The following is a 20,554-nucleotide window of genomic DNA, read 5'->3' as shown; positions in this document are numbered from 1 at the left end:
CTTTAAATTTTACTTATATTCATCCTTAAAGTAATTTACACTCCAGGCATATTTTAAGAAATTAAAACTCTAAACTTTATTAATATTCCTACTCTATTTCCCAAAGAACTCAGCCTTAATACTTGGCAAAAATGTAGCTCTTTAAAAGTGAATGCTAGTTTCTGGCTCAGAACAAGGCAGGCTTCAGAGCTGTTGTACAGAGAGTTGCTATGTGTTACAGGTGACTCGATAGCACCTAACAACAATAGCAACAACACAATTTTAAGTATCACAAAATTTCTTATTTATTGCCTCATTTGGTTTATTGGGAAGACAAAATAGGCATTTTCTCTTTGTAAGGGAGAAAACTAAGAGAGAAATTAAAACAATATACACACAAAGTGTTAACTACCTGTTATCTTGTGTGAATATATGTGCTATCAATAGTTTATTGTTCAAAGTAGCTTTTCTAGTCATTAGCTTTGACTTTCACCACATGGCAGGGTGGGAACATGAAATAAAATGCATATAAACAATTTGTGATGGGTTTAGTTACTTTTTTCTCATTCCACAAGGTTTATATTGAGCAAGTTTAATAGCAGAAAATAGGACTGTCACTACCACTAAGCGTCTTTTAAGGCCAAAGATTCTTGTGCAAACCACTGGGACTTGTATGACAGTAACAGAGTTTGACATGAGAAAGAATTGACTTGACTAGAGTGGGACTGTTATCCCACAGATCCAGAGCCAGAAGTCTTTGCCTAAGCTTGCTGGAGGACTGAGTGGACATGCAAGCAGTCATGCATTGGCAAGACTAAGGGAACTTTGTAACATTTACCTAAACAATAGCACTGAAGATCAAAGGACCTGTGAGCACTATGAGAAATGGCCTTGACTGAGGAATTGTATTCTATTGTCAACATGAATTGTATGTAACCTGTTAATTTTCTTATTAACTCCAATAACCGAAAGTATGGTTTATATGATCTCTGTGGCTATCACACTGAATTAAATTTTAGATCCTGTAGTTGCACAGTGAGATCGGTGCTGGCATTATTAAGAGTGAATGGGAAGTATAGAGATCATGTCTGATCTCACAGGAATTAGTTTTATTGTGGTGGTTGTTGATGGGGACAGTTTCCCCTTATGAAGTTATTAGAAGTGAATCCCCATGTCATCCCTATTCTTTTTACCATGACAGGAGCAAAGGTATTGATGTTGGAGCAATGAGTCAGGGTCATGCCTTTGGATAAGTGAAATATGAAGTATGATTTGAATTATGAATAAAAGTTAGTCAAGGAGAAAGAGTAGTTTTGAAAACCTTAAGGTGAGATGTATTTTAGTGCATTTGATAACATGAAAAAAAGACAGAGTAATTCCACAGATATTAATGCAATACGAAGTTGGAGAAATTTTATGGGACCATTTCATAAATAGAGAATGATAAAAATGAAGGAACTTGAAATTTTCATGTGTTTCTTTAATCATTAATTTGTAATTTACAGTGTTGAAACTTTTCTTTATATCTAAGATTAGAAAAATAAGTAAGACATGACCCACTATTTCAAAGAAATCATGGAACTAGATGGAGAAAAGACATACATATGTAATTAATTAAAATACAGGGTGAAAAATGTGACTTAGCAGAGGAAAGTGTTGTCAAAGTGGTTACATGACTTCTTAGAGTTGTTGGTATGTAGAAGTCTGGTGGCCTAGTCTTCAGGGAAGTTTCATCTCTAAAACAAAGCTTTACCTCTCTGGCTGCTAGAATCGACCAGTAGCTCTGTGGGAGATAGATGAGAAATTTTCTCTCTCAAAACGTATAAATCTAATGGAGGATAAGCTATGAGTCCATTCTGATTCGATGGCAATGAGTGAGAGGAAGCCTAATAGCCAGGAGTTTAGTTTCTCTATTTACTCTGTTATATTAGTATTGAACAATATGAAATTATAGTTATTGTCATATATTATTTATTCTTATTTGTATTTGGAACATAATGCAGTATGCATTTTAAATGTCTTGTCTTTTATTGAAATTATCCTTCCCTTTCTATAATCGACACTTGCCAAATAAAAACAAAAAGCATAGTAGATTCAAATAAAAGCGTACTAAAAGATTATTGAGAAAATTTTATGAGAAGAATTGTCACTATCCTATCTCATAGCCAAGTCTGTTAATAATTTCAGTACTCTCTATATAAATACCATGGCTCTTCTATACCCAGCCTGCACTTCAGGCAGTTCTCTGTTGATGTGCTGTTCCAGTTGCTTTTGGATAATCTTCAGCAAAATCTTGCTTGCCTGTGTTATCAATGATATTGTTCAATAATTTTTGCACTCTTTCAGGTCACATTTCTTTGGAATGGGAACAGATTTAGACCTCTTGCAGTCAGTTGGCCAGATGGTTATCCTCCAGACTTCTTGGCACAACTTAGTGAACACATCCAGGGCAGTGTCTGTTTTTGAAATATGTCATTTATTATGCCATCAATGCCTGGGGCCTTGTTTTTATGTCAATTCTTTCAGAGAAGCTTAAACTTCTTCCTTCATCACTACAGGCTCTCGCTCATATGTTGTTTCATGAAATTCTTCTGTGTCAGCCCATTTCTTTTGGTGTAATGACTTTGTATACTCTTTCCACCTTCTTTCAATGCTTCCTGGATCATTTAATATTCAGTCCAAAGCATCCTTAAGTATTGTAACCTGAGCCTTGAATTGGTTCTTTCGGTGAACTTTCTTCTCATAGTTTATGATTGAACTATATGTTGTTTTAATATTCCAAAATATTGAATCTCTTGATTTGTTTTTTTAAAAAATATGTCTGAGAAAATTAAATTGACAGTGAACAGTCAATGCTGAACAGTAGTTTTCCCATTGGGACTCGATGGCAAGACATTGAAGAACTACAGAATAATTGCATGTAGTGTGAAATATGACACAGCACAGAATTTTTAAAGAATGTTATAGTCTAGGATTGTTGCAACTGGCTACACACACCAGGCTGCATAGGAAAGCAGCAGTCTCTTAAAGAAATTGCATCTTTCACTTTTCTATTTGTTATTATTTCAACTTTTGGCTGAATAGATATTGTGAAAGGATACAACCCTGACTCAGGTTAATTTTAAGCTCCCTTATTCTACACTAATGTCTGTCTTTTGTTGTGTGTTTACAGGTTCTGCATGAGTATCAATACGTGTCTTGGAGTTGACATTCTTCACAATGATTTTTTATCATTTCTTGTGCTCTATACATCCTAGTTGGAAGTCTTTATATAGGCAATAAAACATGAGTAATCTTTCCCTTATTCTCTTTTTATTCTAGATTCAACTAACATCAGCCATGCAATCCCTTGTTCCGTGGTTTCTTCTGACTCGAGCCTGACTCTTTGACAATTTGTTGTCCACATCCTGCTTAAGCCATTTCAAAATTGTCTGCAAAGACATTTCACTTTTATGTGATACTGAGAGTCAGTGGTAGAGCAGAAAGCTCTTAATGAGGTGAATTGAGACAGTGATGGCAGCAATTGGTCTAAATATGAGAAAGTGTGGGACTGCGCAGTGTTTGTTCTATTGTTCGAGTCTTTATGAGTTGGATTAGACTTGATGACACAAAGCGATAGCAGATAATTATATGGCTCTATCTATAAATCTTTATATAAGTAAAATGAAAAAATCAGTAAAAGAAAGACAAATATATAAATTCAGATAATTATTTCAATGCATCATCGGATTAGAAATCAATGAGAGGTTAATTAGCTTTCCCTAAAGTCATATATCTAGAGATAAGCCAGGTATTAATGGACTAAATTTCAAATTCTTGTGCTGATCTTTTATGACCAAAATATGTTTCTCTTTCAAATCATTGCTTTTTTTCTATCTTCTTTCTCTCTCATTAGGGGAGGAAAAATTCCCAGTTAGAAAAATTATCTGTTAGAGAACAGATTTCTGCTATGTGGTGTGTTCATCTTTCTTTCATGTAGCAGCAACCTTCTACCTAAATCTAGATAAAAACAGAGTTGATAAAACTTGACTTAATTCCAAGACTTGACTTAAATCCATTTCAAAAGGAATCAATTATAAAGTCACTACTTATAAAACAATTTTGATTGTTGCATACAGTAATTCTTATATATTGTTTCTTTTATCTCATTGTATTTCTTATACATGTATTTATTAAATTTACTTACTTTACTATATAGAAGTTTATTTTACTAGAAATTTATGTATAGTTTTATACAATCATTGACATATGTTGTTATAATTATGTATTATAATTAATTATAATTACATGGAAACTTGTTTCATTATGCCTACTTATATCTCTATTATAACTATAATTAAAATTTTATTTTGTTTAGGTTAGGATCCTTAAATACTCAAGAGTTGGCATAAACATTTACATTCCCCAAATATTCCCAAAGACAACAATATTTTACAATTTGATGTGAAAGACTGGTGCTGGAGATAAAAGTGCTCCTGAAAGAAGATCTGGTGGGCACTGTTGTTATTTTGTATTCTTCTGGCTTGAATTTTGAGGCTTTGATGAAACTGCATTATGTACTGGTCTGACAAATAGCCTACTAGATATATTCAATGGATGAAAGGGTTAAAACAAAGAGGAAAGATTAATTAGCTTGTCTGAGGTCACTTAGCAAGACAGTGGCAGAAACAATGGCCGAGATATAGAACTCAGAAACATGAAATTGAAATAATTTGCACAAAGGACTTGGCAATTTCATTTTCCTTGATGGAGCCTATAACTTTAATATAAAGCTTTCTATTCTTGGATGCCATCTTAATAAATTAATTTAAATAGTCATAGTACCATTGATAATATTTTCTGGATATTTTGGAGTTATGTACATTTCTACAATGAAAATGTGATCTCTGTTCTGTCTACAGTATAGTTGAGAAATCTAAGGACTTTCATTGTCTGTGTAATCATGAAAATGTGCATTTGTTTATATTCTCTCCAAAAGAACCTTAAATTTCTTATTTACATAAAATATGCCTTTGAAAATTTATAAGTAGCTTTATCAAAGTTCATAAAAGCACACCTACTACTTGTCCATGGAGATAGAGACCTTTACAAATTTCAGTTGTAAATTTTAAACCAGAGACTGCAGTTACATAATGTTAATGTGATAAGAGTGGATCATGTATAAATAGGTATTGTATGAGAAGTCATATAGAAAGAATATGATAACCCAAATTATAATGCTAAAACAACTCCAGAAGTTAGAGCAGTTATGAATAAAAGAGAGTAATTCATGCTAGTAATGATGGTACTATTATATGTAAAAATGTATGCAGCTAAGCTACACATGAAAATATTAAACATATCACGTAGCTCTGGTGGCTTAGTGATAAAGAGCGATGCTGTTGACACATCACCTTGGGAGAAAGATGGGCAGTTTCCTTCCATGTGATTTACTGGCTCTGAAAAGTCATTGAAACATCAGCTATGGGTCTGTTCCAACTCGATGGTACATAACAACAAAAACAACATATGTGTGAAGTAACTCGTGTCATCATTGCTGTATTATTATGTTAAAGGGAATTTAATGGCAGAGTCCTTAGAGAGTTGATGCTGCTCATACAGAGATCAAGTCTGTCTGGTTGTTTGAATCTCTTCTATAGGAGAAAGATGAACAACTTTCTCTTACATGATTACAGACTCAAAAACGAAATGGAAGATCAGCTATTAGTAAATACTGACTGAACAGCCATGTGGCTGAGTGAGTAAGTGAAATAGAGAGATAACTGTGGTTGAAACAAATGGTTAAAACACTTGAATACTAACTGAAGTTTGCAATAGCTCAGGAGAGACTGACAACAAGTCATTTCTGAAATTAGAGTCACTGAGCTCTTATGCAGCATAGGTGTACACATACAGGTCACCACGATTCAGAATCAACTTGCTTGCCAACTGCGGGTGCGTGTGTGTGCAGGTGTGTAATCTCAATCTGAGCAAATTATTCAAGAAGCTGGACTGTATAAAGAAGAAATTGGATTGCAGGAACACTCATCAACAGCCTGCATCATGAAAATATTACAACCAAGACTTGAAGTACTTACTTACTAAAGATTAAAGACTATTACCATCAATATAGTTGACACCTCAAGATCAGGAAAACAAAAATCCTCATCATTTGACCAATAGACAGTATCGTGGTCCATGAAGAAAAGATAGACATTTTCAATGATTCCATCTTACTTGAATTCACAATTAACACCCAGGTTAACATCAGTCAAAAAATCTAAAGATATCTTACATTGGAGGGAAAAAAAGTCTACTGTTAAGGATCTCTCCAAATTCTAGTCATTTTAAAGACCAAGGTGCATCTGATCCAAGCCATGGCATTTTCAACTGCTTCCTGTATATTGAATGTTGTATATAAGGCTGGCAGTGGATGAATTGATACCTTTCAAATGTGGTGGTGACAAAAAATACTGAATATTCCAGGGCTACCAAAAGAACACATCCATCTGCCTGGGTAGAACCGCAACAGGATATTCCTTAGATGTACAGATGGTGAAAATTTGTCTCACTCACTTTGTGCATATTTTCAGGAGGAACCATTCTTTGGAGAGAAAGGTAAAGCATCAGTGAAAGAGAGGGAGATCCTCAGTGAGCTGGCTTGGCACAATCACTACCAGAATGGGCTTGAGCATGACAGAGAGAGATCGTGAGGAAGGCAGGAGAGGGAAGCTTCTAACTGTTGTTCCTAGGGTCACTGTCAGTTGTCGTTGACTTGATGACATCTAACAACAATGCCATGCCATTTGGCAAGCTTACTCCATACACTTAAATAGCTATTTTAAAATGCTAATAAGTAAGGTGCTTGCCAATACATATTTTTAAATATTCTTTTATTTTCATTGTGATTTTAACAAAAGTTTACAGAAAAGTTAGATTTTCATTCATTAGTTGTTGTACATTGTTACCCTCCTCCTTTTTCTCCCTCCCCCAGTTCACTTTTTTGGTTGGGTTTGTTCTTTTTTTAAAATATTCATTCATTGTTTTAGATTACTTCCCGGTCCTCTTATTATGGACTATTATCTTACATATAATGCCTAATCATACATGCCTTTTGAATAGCTCTTGTCTTCATCTGTTCCAGTGCAATATTCATTATCTAGCCACTCTTACCTTATTCTCCTCCTAAACGACCCTGTCAGACCTGCTTTATAAAACAGTGGTGCTATGCAATATTTATCCTTTTGTGACTGAGGCAAAACATAATTTTGAATAAAGCATTAAAAACAATTTAAATTTCCATAATATGTGGCCATAAACGTTAAATTCATGCTTTTAGAAATATGTTTTTAATATGAGAGTGTTTAGGTGGAGTTTTAAAAGTTAGAATATAATACGTGCACCATTATCCCAGTTTTAATATCAAATATTTTTATGTAGAGTCAAATCTGAATACCTTTTCAATCTATTTATACAGAATTAAATTGAAATTCTTTTAGATAGTAATTCTTAGTTTTGTTGTATAATAGGCAACTTTAATTTACTTGTTTAAAAATTATTAAATCATTAAAATTATCTCCAAAGAAGAAATATATATAACCAGGAAATTATACAATTTATTCTAAAATTAAAAGTATTTTCAAATATTTAAATGTGAATTTATAATTTTATATAAACCAGACCCAAATTCTTGACTTGCATAAAGTTTATTATTTACAAAGCTGTGTAATTTCCTAGTAAATCTGACACATTGGAAACTCTTCTTTTTTCAGTATACCCATTAGCTATATTTTTAACTGCTTCATGTTTTTATGTCTATGATCAACTGAGATGAAAAGAAAGATGTTTTAATTGAAAACAAAAGTTAATTGTTCAGCCTATTGTGAACAATTTAGTCTGGTGTTTTTTCTGTGAGTGCTTTGCCTGAAGCAATACAATTTCAGTTACTCAAAATACACAGCATTTGGAGGAAATATATGTATATGTGTGTATATATATTAAGACTCTCTTTGCACAGTTTGGTCACAGAGTTGCCTTCTGTTTTCCAGTATTTAATGGTCTCCTCTCATTGAGTTAAGTATTATTTTTAGCAAAGTTAGTCTTCTATGGCCTGTAGCAAAGCAGATGGGGGTGAAAAATGACTGGAACATTACTCTTCCTTTTTTGACATGTGTTTCCTAAAGACACTTTCATGTATAGACTATAACCTGGAGAGTAGAAAAAGAAATTTAAGATGGAGAAGAGTGTGATGAAGGTATTTTTTTTTGCATGTTATAAATTTTTAACACATTAAGAGGGGAGGAAAAGAAGAGATTCATTCAGCAGTTTTGTTTCTGATATGCCGAACATTTGGCATGCTGTCCTTTGATAAATCAGGACCAGCATTTGGAGAACTGACATAAAGAAAATAAAAGCCAATTCGAAATGCCTTTTTTCCACTTATTCAGGTTGGACTAAATCCTTTTATAGTTTCAGATTATTAAGTCTAATAGAATAATACTAATTTATATGTTCTTCAGATATTAAGATCTCTTTGATGTGAAATCATTGTTTTTCTTGTCTTTTTGCCCATTCTTACTCTCCTATACAGACGTAGAACCCTTCTTAGACAGGTTTTTTGTCTGTCGTAGTTTTGACGGTTTCCCGTCTCCACCTCTCCTGTCCATCTGGAATGAGTTGTGTTTGTGCACAAGGAACCTCAGCAGTGTCAGAGAATCACTGACCTCAAGAATAGCTCATGATTAATGATGAGTACAAGTTGATAAGTGCATTTTCTGGCACAATTTTCATTCTGATGGTCGATAACTGTGCTTCTAGTGACTGACACTAGAGTTTTCCTGAGGCTCTGGGTACTTTATGTAGACTTACATGGCAATAGGACACACATTCACTTTTTCTCAATCTACCTATCCAAATTCTAGCTTCCAAAAAAATTTTAATAAATTTAAATTATTTAAAGCCAATCTTGCAGTTATATTCATCCAGTTCTCTTAATTTCTGTTAACCTGCTTCAGTATTAGGAAACGTCCCTCTTAAATGAAGAGTTATAAATTTATACTCAAAGAATAAATACATTTTTAAGCCAGTAGAGATATGCATCTAAATCCTGATAACATGTGGTATCTTCTTTTCTGTTTACTCACATATTCAAATGGGATTTGTGAGAGTGATCTATCTGTCCATATCTATTTATATAATCCTTTGGAAAATTATATGCTTTGAAAGTTGGGAGGTCAGAAAAAGAAAGACATTCTGTGGGAGGAAGTGTCACAGTGACTGCAACAATGTGCTCAAGTTTTCAGGGATAGTGAGGACGGCAGAGGTGGGACAGAGCTCAGACTTGTTGTTCACAGGGTGACGAAGAATTGTACTTGATGACACATAACAACAACATACCTAATCTTTCTCTCATATAATAAATACCTGTCCCAACCCCTATGAGACACTGTTTTAGTTATCTTTAATGTCTTTTCTTTTTAAATCCAAATTTAATATTAGCAATTGATGAAAAGGTGAAGTAGATTGTTTTAGTAGAAGGTGATGAAGCGGCTTAAGATATTTTAGTGGCTAGAAGGCAATGCCATTTTGATGATGTACTGAATTTTCTTCAAAGAAGAATTTTCTAATTCTTTTACCATAAATAAAATGAGTCAGTAAATTTAGTTGTATCAATAATATTTACAAAATTCTTTTGAACTACCTTATATAGTTAGCTGTAATAATTTTTTAAATGACTGATTTCATTTTGATTGTTATTCCTAAATAAATGTTATAATAATAAATAAGCAAAAGAAAAGATAAATTCTATTAGAGAAAAAAACATTCCAGTAAATGACTATATTTTATTTTTAGATGAAGGTGCTCAGATTACAGCACTCAGCATTCTATGCTGATAACCAAAAGACTGTATTATCTCTAGCAGTTCAAATCTACCAGTTACTCTATGAGAATCAGAGAGGTGTTGATCTCGCCTTATGATTTGCGGTTTAGGAAGCCCTAGAGAGAGTACGTATGAATCAGTAGTGCTGACTCCATGGCACTATGTTGTTTGTGGGTCAATGTATGTACTAAAAAGTTATAAAATAGGTTTGTTGTTGTTAGGTGCCATCAAGTCAAGTAAGACTCATAGTGACACAATGAACAGCTAACCCAAACCCTGTCCTATCTTGTGCCATCTCTACACTTCCTGACATACTAAAGCCCATTGTGGTAGTCACTCACCATGTTTATAGGGCTTTCAGATGATTTTCACTTAAGAAGTAGATGGCCAATCCTGCTTCCTAGTCTGTCTTAATCTGAGAGCTCTACTAAACCTGTCCACCACTGGTAGCCCTTATCGCAGTTGTCACACCAGTAACATAGCTTTCAGTATCACAGCAGCCTACAAGTTATCTCAATACAGCACGCTGATAGATGAGTGCTGTACCAATTAGAACTATGTTCTTCCCAAACACAAAAAATAACCAATTTAGTTTGTATCTCTAATAGATAGCGACTCCATCTGCACACCAACCAACTTTTAATCACAAAGGCCCGCCACTGAGCCTTGATTAGTTTAAACAAAAGTCTTCCAGCCCACAAATGATTGTTAATTCAATTAAAATGGCCAATCAGCTTACACCTTTAAAAATCTGACTTTTTCGTATAAAATATGCTGTTGTTGTTAAGTGCCATCAAGTCGTAGATGACTCATAGTGACCCTATGAACCAAAGTCTTGAACATGAAACTTTCATCTTTTCTCTAAGTTCCTAGAATCTCCAGTGGTAAGCTTTTTTGGAAGTGGATGCCACTTCTGCTTCCAAGCCTACTTTATTCGGGAGCTCCATAAAAATCAGGCCCGAGGGCCACAAGACCAAGTGCCCGGATGTCTTTTTAAATGAAAGGCCAAATCCAAACAGCTCACATCCAGCTGTGAGTAACAGCCACACCCAAGTATCAACCCCAACCAGAAGACACCTTTGCAGAATCCAGCAATTCCATTCACTTTTCTGGACTAGAAAGTAGCCTCAGACTGGTGACCAAATCACCACATCTGAATAAAACAAGACCCACTTCATGGACATACCCTCCACCTTTCCCTTTATTCAAAAGGATACATCCAAAGAGACTAATCTCAAAATCATGCAGACCGTGAAACAGCATTTACTAGGGAAGGCAACCACATGCCTTTGAGCAGGTTGTGCACTGCATAAGAATTCTCAACAGAAACAACAAGAAGAGGCTCAAGGTAGCCATGACCAGCTTATAGAAAGCACCTCCTTTTCCTTTACCCGAAGGTGAAGTTACCCTACAAAAGCTGCTGCACTAGGGAGAAGTGCTTATACTGATTGACTCTCAGACAATCTTCCTAGAGGGACTAGAGAAGCCAGAGGAAAATCTCCATGGAAACTCAGTTTTTCTTTTGCCAATTTGTACACTTTGTTCAATCAGACTACAAATACTAGAATAACTGAGTATTTGATACAGAGAAAAAGAATTTCCTTCATTGTAAGAACCTGCACTGAAATCCTGAATACATGTGGTTCAAATCAGCCAGTCGTCTCATAGGAGAAGGATGGGTAATCTTCTCTTGTGCAATTAACTGGCTCTGAAACCACTGGAGGGTCAGCCATGCATCTGTTTCAACTCAACAGTACTCAACAACAACAACAACAACAACATACACCGCCCCCATATACAGACTTCAGGGGAAACTTCATATCCAAACTGATACAAATGATGAACAGAGTAGGCCAGGTGAAGAAATATTAGATGAGTGATATGAATAAAAATAGTGGGAAAAAATGCAGATGAAAAGGAAGTGAACTGATACAGGCTAATCCAGCTATTGACTGCAATACCTAACACTGCTTGTAAACTTCATGAATACGGAATGTGAGTTTTTTGAGAACTATATAACCTCTGGCTGCAAGGTGTTAGGTTTCAATCAAAGAGTTGACCATCAATCACCACTGTTGCTGCATCAGAAAAAGAAGTGGCAGTTTGATCCTGTAACAGTGAAAAACCATAGAAACTATAAGAGGTATTACAATCTTAGAAATTGACGGAGGGAATTCTACTCTGTTTTATAAGGTTGCTATGAGTCAGAATGCTGGGTAGAGTAGAGGGACAGCGCAGGAGGGGAAAACCCTCTATGAGGTGGATTGATTCAGTGACGGGGGTAATCGGGATGGGTGTGTCAGAGGCAATGAGATTGGCTCAGGATAGAGCAGGGTTTAGGGCTGTTGTACATAGGGTCGCTATGAGTCGCAAACGACTTGATGGCACATAACAACAACAACATCATGAGTCAGAATAAACTTGATGACAAATTTTTTGCGGTTCTTATTCTTTTACAAAGGATTGAAAACTTTTAAAGCAGGCAAGTCTAGAAATAAAATTTAAATTTTAGGACCAATGAAATGAACAGATTGTTGAGGCAACTAGATAAATTAGGGACGGTTGATATATATCAAAGAAAATTAAAAAGAAAGTGGATAGATTTGATGCTTTCAGTAATAGACTTGACATGACTAGGTAATTGATTCAGTTGCAAGAGAATCAAGAAGGACAATAATTAACTTTCTAATTAGCTTAAATAATTGGATAATACCTTTATTGAAAGAGTGAGGGGAAAGTAGAAATTCTTGGGAAAAACATTGAAACTGTTGAGCATTTAGCTTTGGATTGTTTGAGTATCCATCTTGTTTTGGTATCTATGGAATATCCTCTTAGACATGGCTAGTTGAAAGCGGGTTACATGGATTGGATTTGGAGTTAAGATTCTTAGCTGTTATCAGGAGGGACCAGTTCCTGGAGAAGGATAGTATACTGGAAGAGTATCAAATCAATGAAAAAGATTAAGACTCTCAACAAAATGGATTGACACTGTGACTGCAACTGTAATGAGCTTAAATAGAGCAAGAATTGTGAGGACAACAGAGCAATGTTCTCTTGTTATATACAGGTTTGCTAAGAGTTTGGCTTTAAGACATCCAGCATCAATAGCTAACAATGATCGTAGACTCTACAGCATATTTATTTATATTCCTTAATGTCTTCCTTTTTTCTTCCCCACCTTCCCTCTCTGTTTCTTCCTCCTCTTCTTTCTTATCTTTGCCTCTTTCTCCCCTACTTTGCTTATTCTCTTTCCTGCCCTTTCCAACTCTTCTCTTTAAAAATTGAGGCAGAAATGGTATATGCATTCTTGATTTATGGCAGTCATATTTCCTTTCACTTATATTTTTGTCCTAATTCTAGAAAAGAAAATGCGGGGAAAGATGTCTCAGTCACTTGTATTTTGATTACAGATAATATCCTAAAAATGGAGCCAATTACTCTAATTCTTTCAAAAGTATTAGTTCTATCTTTTCCCATAATATTAAAATGGAAATATATTTCAGGTTAAAAATGACATACATTCAATTTCTTAAAGACTCACTCTTAAATAGAAAAATAAACACTATTTACTTACATTTTAGGTCTCCCCCAAAATAAAGGATTATGATGATAGTGACTGAAACACAGTGACTGTAACAATGGCCTTGAGTACAGCAGGGATCATGATGGTAACTGACACAGTGACTGTGACAATGGCCTTGAGTCCATCAGGGATCATGATGATGGTGCAGGACAGGGCAAAGTTCATAGAATTGCTGAGTCATAGTCTGCACACCAGCACCAACAAAACAGCACACCATCTACATTTCAAATATGAGACTTCAAGTTATATTTCCTCTAATTAAGATTTGCTTCCATCATAGACTTATGTATTTTCTACTTACCATCTTTTATTTCTGATGGATCTGATTTTGGAAAGTCCCCTTGAAACAGGTTTAATTATTCCAAATGTCTCTGACTCCGTTTCATTGTTCCCTTTGTATAAATGAGGTCTATGATGCTCTATAAGGTTATGCAACTTGACTAACATAAAATAGTACAGATCATTTTTGGGTTTAGTGGATTTAAAGTAAATATTTCATTCACATACAGTGCTTTTTGCACTATCATTATATTTTATTTAACCTGTGAATTATATTCACAAGATGCCCAGGTAATTTTTGGAAAGTCGTTTTTAGAAATAAACCAGTGGATCCCCAAAGGCACTGAACTCATATCTCTGTCAAGATTGTTATTATGTTAAGCTAAATTGATCTAAATGAACAGATGATTTATTGTCACTCTCAGACACCACCAAGTCAGCTATAACAATCCAATTTAAAGACAAATGTAAATCTTGCTGTATTATTTTATGTCATATGCCAGAGTTTTTTTTTAATTTTTGTTGCTATGTGTTGTCAAGTTGTGTAAGGCAAAAGTGACCCTATGCACAACGGAAGGAATCATTTCCCTAACCTGCACCAGCCTCATAATCTGGGCTATGCCTGAATCATTGTAGCCACTGTGTCTAGCCACCTTTCCATGAGTCTTCCACCTTTTAATTTCTACTTCATCAATCAGGATGCTTTTTCCAGGGAATTTTAATATATACTTCTGAGTGTGTGTGTGTGTGTGTGTGATTTTGTTTTTGGTAAGACTTAATTATAACTAACATTAATGATTTGCATATAATATACATATGCTTAATCATTGTCTAAAATAGCCAATGGAAAGTAGCAGAGCTAGAAATAAACTCTGTTTTTGTGGAAGTGTATAAAATAATTTTACCATGCATTTTTCAAAGTTACCGTAACATTAAAGGAAGAAAATACAGCAATACTTTTTTTTTAATTGTTAGAGGAATTTTAGATGTTAATGTTTTTGTTTTCTGAGGGTTTAAAATGTTTTAACTCAAATGAAAATTTTCTTGGACACATCAGTTTGAGGAATTCTGCTTATTTATCCTCTAAGTTTATAAAACCAAAAGGCAGAAATGTTGTTTTACATTATAAGTGTTAACATCTCAGAATAAATGTAACTATTTCTATGCAACTCAACTCTATCAATTCACATGTGGTCATTGTATTCCTTTGATTCCTTTGACTATTGCATTTGAACATTGATAATCAACTGCAGCCTTCAATGTGGAGTGAAGCTCAGTATGAAGAAAACAAGGATTCTCAGCACTTGGCCGTTGGCAGCATCATGATAGACGATGAGGAGATTGAGATTGCTGACAGCTTCAGTTTGCTTGGCTCCACAATCAACACTTTTGGTACTAGCATTCAGGAAATTACAAGATGAATTGTGTTGGGATAGTCTGCTCTCAGAGCCCTGTCTAGAGAGTACTGAAGAGCAACGATGTCAGTTTGGAGACTGAACTGTGCCTTATGCAGGCAATGATCTTTGTGTAATTACTACTCCCCATTCCAAACTTCTGACACTTCTCTTTTTATGTAGACCACTTAATATTTTGTAAATTTAAAGTTACTGATCACACTGATAACCAATAGGTCATTTGTCTCTGGTAATTTGAATCCGTCAGTGGGTGACCCGATAGGAGAAAGATAGACCATCTCCTCTCCTTAATAGAGCCTCAGAGAACAAGATGGAAGGTCATTGTGAGTTGTAATTGACTTTATGGCAGTGAATTTAAGGTTTGCTTTTTATTGTTTTTTTTTTGGTTGGTTTTTTTTTAGAAGCTGAGAGTAACTAGTCTCAAACTATTAATTTTTAGTTTTATCCGGTAATTGGAAGTGTTCTTTAGGAAATATGCAGAAATAACTGGTCTACAAAATCAAGTAAAAAAGCCTGTCTGTTTTGAGTTAATTGTTACTTTGGGCAAGTTCGCTGTCAAGGTCCTTTACAAAATACTAAACAGAGATGACGTCAGTTTGAAGACTTTAGTGCCATGATCTTTTCTACCATTTGCTATGCATATGAGAGCTGGACATTGAATAATGATGAGAGAAAAAGAATTGAGGCCTTTGAATTGTGGTATTGGAGGAGAGTACTGAACATCTCAAGGTCTGCTAAAAGAACAAACAGATATCACTTAGAAGTGCAGCCAGAGTTCTCCCTGGAGGCAAGGAAGGCAAAGCATACTCTCTCATACTTTGAACATGTTTCTAGGAAAGAAAGGGCTATCATGCTTGGAAAGGTGGAGGGTCTGCAAAAGAGTGTAAGACTCCCAATTAGATGAATTGATACGGTGACTGCAGCAATGGGCTGTATCAAAGATAGTGAAGCTAGCACAGGAAGTGACAGGGTTCAGGTCTATTGTTTCTAGGGTCAGTATGAGTTATATTGGCTTCAAGGACACCTAACAGCAGAAACAACAACAAAATGCATTGAACTTGTAATACATTTCTGTGATCTTATTTGGAAGTAGTTTTTGTTATGTTAACAGTGCAGGAGATGAAGACCCTCTATGAGATGGATTGATTCAGTAACTGGGGTAATCGGAGTGGATGTGTTGGAGACAGTGAGATTGGCACAGGAAAGAGCAGGGTTTAGCGCTGTTGTACATAGGGTCGCTGTGAGTTGCAGGTGACTCAACAGCACATAACAACAACAATGATGATGACATACCAAAGTAGGGTGCTTCCTAGACTAAATATTTTCTGAGTGGTGCCTTATAAAAGAGGATACAAACACTGAGATATGTGGAGACTGACACAAGTCAGGAATGTTAACGATTACTCATAGGCACTAAGAGCTAAAGGACACCGAATTTGGCCTTCCTTTAGAACAAATTCTCTAAATTCAGACTTCTAGCCTCCGGAGCTACAAGAACATAAATTTCTACTCTGAAAAGTCATCCACCTGTGGTATTTTTGTCATAGATGGCCTAGCAAACGAAGATATTTATGTTATAATTTTGTCATGTCAGTTGCCTGAAGAGATCTCTTTAGAATAAAGAAATTCCAGAGAGATACAGGGAACACTGCTTTAGCATCAACATGCAAGGGAGGAAGTAAGTCAAGCCTGAGCTTTGCAAAATCTGTTGTCTTTTGTTTGTGTGTTTTCCTTCTGCAAATGCCTAGGCATCATTTTCTGCATAAGTTTTGCATATTAACTTTAAACATGAACTACCCAGTCTGAGCAACTATCATCAACAGGAACACTTATATTGCTAGCGAAGAATGGGCCGAGAGCTTAGGTGCTAAAAGGTCCTCATTCTTGCCCTCGACTTTATTGCATCCTGCTCCCAGGCAGAGAACACATGACTCCTTTACCTTTTGCAGGAATTGACACTTTAAAGCTTCCGTTTCTTCATTTAATTACAGCAAGGGAAAACCAAAACGAAGAAGCTGACATGCTTCTTTTCTGGGTTGGTTGCACTGATTCTTTGGGTTTTTAAAAACTTTGAGCTATATATGCTAAAGGTTCAAATTTATTCCCACCATCACTGTTCTATCATGGATCAACATGTTGGTAAACCACCACAAAAAGAATTGCCAGAAAAAAAAATAGAATGACTTATAAAACCAACCTATGTAATCTACCTCTCTTCAATTTCTATATTACTTTTTAAATCTTTAATCTCACTTTGTGTACTAATATTGCTATGAATGAGAAAAATAGTTTGCAGTCCAGATCTACTATGGAACTATCTTTTAAGCAAATTGTAAAGGAATAATATAACACAGTTTATAACATTATAAACTCACACATAAAAACATCTAATAAAAAGAAAAAATGTATAATCTATTTTTTATAGTAGCTGGTCCTACAGGATCATTAATTCTCTGTTTAAAACAAAATTTTTCATACTGGAACCCCCACTACCACATGGACATGTGATTAGGACTGTGTCATTGGTCATATTATATTGAATTAAGGTTTTCAAAACAATCCTTCAGTTTAATTTTCTTCAAGTTCTGAAAGTTTTATATTCATCCTTATATAATTTCCTTGCATGCTTTTATTGTCAAGAATCTGTGAAAGGTTGGAAAAAATATTTATGCAATGATTTAAGTAAAGCAAATTTATTTTTAATGAAATTTCCAAAGTTCTTAAAAGTGAACTAATTGGGTTTGTTTGGGAGAATCAGTTAAGAACCTTGACATTTAAAGTCTTGTCAGCCATTCATATTGAATCTACTTAAATTGGCCATTGTGATTGCAATAGGTCTTGAATTTAAAAAGGTTCATTATCTTGCATTTTTCCCCCTTTTATCTCTAAAGGTAACCTATAAGCCATGATATCAGTAACATTTTGATTGGTAGCATACAGGTATGCAATATAATACTATTGGACAACATTAAAATGATTAATATAATAATTGAATTTGCACTATAGGATGTTGCAAAGCCTCTCCAAGCATCAGTTGAAACACTGGAGGAAAGAAAAAAATGAATTTTGTCTTTGACCAACTTCAAATTCATTCCGAAGAGTCTACCTTTCACCAGAATAGTAATAATATCTACTCAACATGTTTCCTACTTTGTAATTCTTCATGACATTTAATGATAGCTGAATTTATAAATATCATCTGGTAAATATGCTTTCAATAAGCAAGAAGAGTTAAAAGTTGGGCAACTTGCAAGAAGCCTTGAGGATGTTAATATCTATTGCAAAATTTCTTTTAAAAAGAATTTAGTTCATGCATACACAGAATATGCATAGATGAAAATAAGTACTGGCTTTCTGTGTAGTGATGGGAAGATATACTCAACACTATTAACTGGTAGCAAAGACCTGTTGGGAAAGTAGGTGCTATTTTGGGTTGTAGAAAGCTTTTTCATGTCTATAAGGAGTACTGTAGAGTAAGAGGATCCTCAGACCTCTTAACATTAGTATGTTTTTGTTGTTTTGTACCATTGCGTCAGACCCTCTGGTGGGTTTTCAAGGACAGTTAATCAAATGGGAGGCGATTGCCCGTCCTTCTCCCGAATATTATCATATGAAAATAAATTCAATATAGATGAGAAATAACAGCACTATGAACAAGAGAAAACCTGTGGAGTGAAAATGTGTTAACTCTCCAGGAAGAATTAAATAACAGGCAAGTTGGTCTTTTTGAAGAACGGCTGTTTCACACTGGGCCTCTGGGGGCTGCCTGTTCTCGTGCCAGGGCACCTGCTATTAATTTCTTACATCCCATTGCAGGAAGAACAATTCCTCTTTATGTCTCCCTCATTCCTTACATCATGTTCTTTTAGGAACATCTAAAAATAGACCAAGACAGATAACTAAGGAGAAGGATTTTTGAACTAAAAATCTGCATTAATAATCCTCCTCAGTATTTTTTTAGGAAAGAATTAAAAAGCAACTTAAGAAAATAAATGCCCTCACTTTATTCCTTTCTTTATTGGATAAATCATTTCATCTTTATGTGTGAGTTCTTAAAAACCATTATGTTGGAGGATTTATTACTTTTTCATGCCAAGCATAGTCTCACTTTTTTAATCTTCTAGTAAACGACATGAATGTCTGTGAGTACATGCTTAGTCTCAACTTTTCCTAACAAATTTCCATCGACATTCTTGGCTTTGATCTCGTAATTAAACCATACCTAGAATTTTAAATTTCGTTTTAGCTCTTTTATTATCTCATGAATGCCATTATAATGATTGAGAAAAATGACTGTTACGTGCCAGAACTTAAGAAAGTATCTGGAAGTCAAGATTCCTTATTAAATGTCACTCATGTTTTAACATATTTAATATCTAGCATAGTTGGGCTTTAATATAAATTTTAAAACTGTTCTTTGAAAAAGATTTTAACTAATATTTTCCCTTTACCCCCCTTCTAATTATTACACTTCATGAGTTTAGTATCAATTTAAACATGACATCTTGAAAGGCTACAGGAAAGTCATTTCCATAATGAAACCTTTGTCAGCACTACAATGAAACAAACAATATGGTCGTCGTCAGCTAGATTCTAATTCTTGGCAACCCATTCTTTTAGAAGAGTAGAACTGAGATACATGATTTATGAAGATTTTTACCTTTGTGGAGAAAATTTGTCAACTATTTCTTCAGCGATGACTCTAAGGGGGTTCAAACCAACAACCATTTGTTTGGTACAGTAGTTGAACACTTAACTCTTTGCCCCACCAAGGTCTTCTCTTTTTTATTGATGTCTTTGTGCTGTGTGATTAGGTCACAAGAAGGACAGGATAGAACCATCACATAATAGGGTTTTACAGATTATAATCGTCATGATACCTTTGGTTATAGTCTGTAGGGAGACCTGAGGGTGTGTGTCTCTGTCTGTCTCTCTCTCTCTCTCTCTCTCCTCACCAGTATTCAAGAGAAATATGAACAATCTCATCCTAGTTGATCTACAACTTCAAAAACCCAGTGGAAGGTCAGCTATGAATTAGTTCCAACTTGACTGCAATGACGTGTGTCTTGGGTTGGTTGTTCTTTTTGTTTTTTTGTTTTGTTTTAGTTTTCACTTGTTTTTGAGGGAATCTGGATTGTAATCTCTCTGTAATGTTGCTAATATATTAGAATCATCAATATTTAGTTTGAAGCTGATACTTAACCGTTGCACTCCTGGGGCTCCTTTTACTACCCTATTCTAGTTAAAATAAAGTGATGACTTTGATAGCTAGGAAAACAGTATTCTTGATAAAGCCCTTCCTGTATACTCTAAATTGAAAATTTTACAGGGTCACTTGTCTAATTCACATAAAAAGTGTTTTAGAATTATCTTCGTTTAAATGTTCATTACTAGAATATGGTAAAAAATATAAAACTTCAATTCCATTGAGCATAGTGA

The sequence above is a fragment of the Elephantulus edwardii genome, unplaced genomic scaffold (assembly GCF_000299155.1).
Source record: "Elephantulus edwardii isolate Elephantulus edwardi_28Jun2011 unplaced genomic scaffold, EleEdw1.0 scaffold00114, whole genome shotgun sequence".
Classification (NCBI taxonomy): Eukaryota; Metazoa; Chordata; class Mammalia; order Macroscelidea; family Macroscelididae; genus Elephantulus; species Elephantulus edwardii.
This window is presented reverse-complemented; position numbering follows the sequence as displayed.